Source organism: Pteropus alecto, unplaced genomic scaffold (genome assembly GCF_000325575.1).
Source record: "Pteropus alecto unplaced genomic scaffold, ASM32557v1 scaffold255, whole genome shotgun sequence".
In the NCBI taxonomy this organism is placed as follows: domain Eukaryota; kingdom Metazoa; phylum Chordata; class Mammalia; order Chiroptera; family Pteropodidae; genus Pteropus; species Pteropus alecto.
The window spans coordinates 72,290-77,032 of NW_006436815.1; positions in this window are offsets into that span (position 1 = coordinate 72,290).

Below are 4,743 nucleotides of genomic sequence, written 5' to 3' on the forward strand. Positions count from 1 at the left end.
GTTGAGGGAATTCTTGACTAATAGGCATGCATTACAGGAAATACTGAAAGGGGTCCATACTGAAAGGGGTATATATAATCAATCTATGAGTAAGATGACTAGCAGGCAGACAGAAGCAAGACAGTGCAATGCTTATTAAGAACAGTTTATTTTAAGCTTGAATGATAAGAAGAGAATTACTCTTGTAAGTTAGAAATGAATGGTCAGCACACATAAGGACAATCTGAGACAACAATAATGGAAAAAGGAAGGAGTCAAAGACCCAAATTCACAAAGGGGAATAGAGATAAGACACATGTAGAAGAAATGGACTACTGTATATATATAACAATTCTTTACATATTCATAATGGTAACCACACACCAAAGATCCAGAACTGAGTTACATGACATAAAACGAGAAGGACCAGAGAAAAAATCCACAAAGCCCCACCAAGTTGAAATTCCAAACAAAAACACAAGGGCAAAGAAACAGTGGAAACGCCGAGCTACCGGTGGGGCGGGGGGCGGGGGAGATAAAATGGCTATAGCAAAACCTCATATGTCAAAAATCACCCTAAATGTAAATGAACTGAACTCACCAATAAAAGGCACAGAGTTGCAGATTGGATCAAAAACCGAAACCCAAACATATGCCGCCTCTTGGAGACACATCTCGGTTCCAAAGATAAATATAGACTCAAAGTGAAAGGGTGGAAAATGATAATCCAAGCAAATGACATTCGGAAGGAGGCAGGAGTAGCAATAATAATATTGGACAAAATAGACTTCAGGATAAAAAAGTTAAAGAGAGATATTGAGGGACACTTCATAATTATAAAAGGAATTATATACCAAGAAGACATAACATATATTAATACCTATGTTCCCAAACAGGGAGACCCAAAATATATAAGCTATTACCAGCAGAACTAAAGGGAGTAACTGACCAAAACACTATCATAGTAGGGGGCCTAAATTCTCCACTGTCAGAGATGGACAGATCATCCAAACAGAAAACCAGTAAGGAAATAACATCCTTAAATGACACGTTAGAACAACCAGACATATTTACAAATATTTTTTACATAGCCTTTCAACCGAAAACAGCTGCTTATACATTCTTCTCTAGTGCGCATGGAACATTTTCAGGGATTGACCACATGCTGGGACACAAAACTAGCCTCAACAAATAAAACAGGATTGAAATCACACCAACCTTATTCTCTGATCGTAATGCTTTGAAGCTGGAGATCAACTGTAGAAACAAAGCGGGAAGAACCACAAATACATGGAGATTAAACAACATCCAACAGAAGAATGAATAAGCTAGAGAAGAAATAAAAAGAAAGAACAAGAGATACAAAGAAACAAAAGACAATGGTAGTACAACATATCAAAATTTGGGGGACATGACAAAAGCAGTAATAAGGGGAAAGTTCATATCATTACAGACCTATCTCAAAAAACAAGAACAAGCGCAAATAAACAACTTTTCGTCAAAAAAACAAAACAAAACAAAACAAAACAAACCTAGAACAAATGAAACCTAAAATCAACAGAAGGAAGGGAATCATCATAATTAGAGCATTAACTGAAACTGAGAACAAAAAGACAATAGAAAAAAATAAATGCAACAAAGAGCTGGTTCTTTCAGATTAATAAAATTGACAAACCCCTGGCTAGATTCACTAAAGAAAAAAGAGAAAGGACACAAATAAATTAAATCAGTGATGAAAGAGGAGAAATTGCAACAGATATCGTGGAAACACAAAGGATCGTATGAAAATACTATGAAAAAGTATATAACACCAAATTTAATAACTCAGAATAAATGGACAAATTCTTAAAAAGATACAACCTTCCTAGACTAAATCAAGATGAACTGGAAAATCTACATAGACCGATCAGCCATATGGAAATTGAACCAATCATCGAAAACCTCCCAAAAAATAAAGGTCCAGTAACAGATGGCTTCACCGGTGAAGTCTACCAAACGTGCAAAATAGGTTTAATACTATTCTTCTCAAACTCTTCCAAATAATTGGAGAGGAGGCAACACTTCCTAACTCATTTTATGAGGCCAATATTATCCTGATACCAAAACCTGGTAAAGATAACACACAAAAGGAAAACTGCAGACCAATATATCTCATGAACAGAGATACAAAAATCCTAAATAAGATACTAGCGAACCGAATACGAGAACACATTAAAAAAGATTATACACCATGATCCAGTGGGCTTCCTCACAGGGGCATTCCTATACGCTAATAATGAATGGTCAGAAAAAAGAAATGAAAAAAAAATCATTTTGCAATTGTGACAAAAAGAATAAAACACATAAGGATAAACCTAATGAAACTTATGAAGAACCTATATAATGAAAACTATAAGACCCTATTAAAAGAAATTGAAGAAGATACACAACAATGAAAAGATATCCCGTGTTCTTCGATTGGAAAAATCAACGTAGTTAAAATGAGCATATTACCTAAAGCATTATACAGATTTAACGCAATCCCCATCAAAATCCCATCAGCATTGTTTTTAGGAAATAGAACAAAAAACATCAGATTTGTATGGAAGCACAAAAGACCCCAAATTGCCAAAGCTATCCTGAGAAAAAACGAACGAGGCTGGAGGCATCACTCTGCTCAACTTCAAATTATACCACAATGTGACAATAATCAAAACGACACAGTATTGACAAAACAAAAACAAAAACAAAAACAAAAACAGATACACAGACCAATGGAACAGAATTGAGAGTCCAGAATTAAACCCCCATATATATGGGCAAATACTTTTTGATAAAGGAGCCAAAAACATACGTTGGAGAAAGGAAAGCCTCTTCAATAAATCGTGCTGGGAAAACTGAAAAGCCACATGTAAAAGAATGAAACTAGACTGTTGTCCATCACTGCACACCAAAATTAACGCAAAATGGATTAAGGACCTGAATACAAGACCTGAAAACAAATCGCATAGAAGAAAACATAGGAACTAAACTCAAGGACCTGGGACTTAAAGAGGATTTTATGAATTTGACCTCAAAGGCAAGGGAAGGTGAAGCAAAAATAAAGGAATGAGACTACATCAAACTAAAAAGCCTCTGCACAGCAAGAGAAACCATCAACGAGGTAAGGAGACAACCATTCATTTGGGAAAATATATTTGCAAACAATGTTTCCAATAAGAGCCTAATATCAAAATATACAAAGAACTCATACAACTCAATAACAACAAAAAGACAAACAATCCAATTAAAAAATGGGCTGAGGACCTGAAGAGACACTTCTTTCAAGATGACATATATATATGGCCAACAAACATATGAGAGGATGCTTAACTTCATTAGCTATTAGGGAAATGCAAATCAAATCCAAAATGAGATACCATCTCACACCTGTTAGAATAGCTGTTATCAACAGGACACGTAATAACAAGTGTTGGAGGGGATGCGGAGAAAAATGAACCCTCATACACTGTTGGTGGGACTGCAAATTGGTACAGCTACTATGGAAAACAGTATGGAGGTTCCTCGAAAAACTAAGAATTGATCCAGCAATCCCTCTACTGGGTATTTACCCCAAAGACTTGAAAACCCAGATCCAAAAAGATATTTGCATACTGATGTTCATAGCAGCATTATTCACGGTGGCCAGGACATGGAAGCAACCGAAGTGTCCTATGATAGATGATTGGCTAAAGAAGCTGTGGTACATATATACAATGGAATATTACGTAGCCATAAGAAGAAATGAAATACTGCCATTTGACTTCGAGATAACCATGCTAAGCAAAATAAGCCAGATAGAAAAAGTTGAAAATCACATGATATCACTTATATGTGGGATATAAACCTAAAAGCAACAAATGAACAGGACAAAAGTGGGGTGGAGGGGGGAGAAGGAAGATAGAAGGGGTAAAATGGAGTCAAATATGTAGTGACAAAAAGAAATCTAACTATGGGCGGAGAACAAACAATGAATTATTTATATGCCTTACTGTTGAATTGTACACCAGAAACTTACTGGATTTTGTTAACCAATGTCACCATAATAAAAATATATATGTACATTTTTTAAATGAGCAGGGCACCTGGATAGACACTTCTCCCAAGAAGATACACATATGGCCAACAAACATATGAGAAGATGCTTAACTTCACTAACTATTAGGGAAATGCAAATCAAAACCACAATGAGAAACCATCTCACACGTGTTAAAATGGCCATCATCGACAGGATAAGTAATAAAAAGTGTTGGAGAGAATGTGAAGAAAAGGGAATCCTCATAGATTTCTGGTGGGACTGCAAATTGATACAAACACTATGGAAAACAGTATGGAGGTTTCTCAAAAGAATAATAGTTCATCTACCATATGATCCAGCAGTCCCTCTACTGGGTATTTATCTCCAAAGACTTGAAAACATTTACCGAAATTATATATGCACAGTGATGTTCATAGCAACATTGTTCACGGGACATGGAAGCAACCGAGGTGTCCTACAATAGTTGATTGCATAAAGATGTGGTACATAGATACAATGGAACATTAATCATCTATAGGAAGGGATGAGTTGCGACAACATGGATGGATCTTGAGATAATCATGCTAAGCAAAATAAACCAGACAGAAATAGTTGAAAACCTCATGATATCACATGTATGTGGTATAGAAATCTAAAAGCACAAACAAACAAGACAATCAAACAGAGAATCATGGACATGGACCGTGGACTAGTGGTTACCAGAGGGA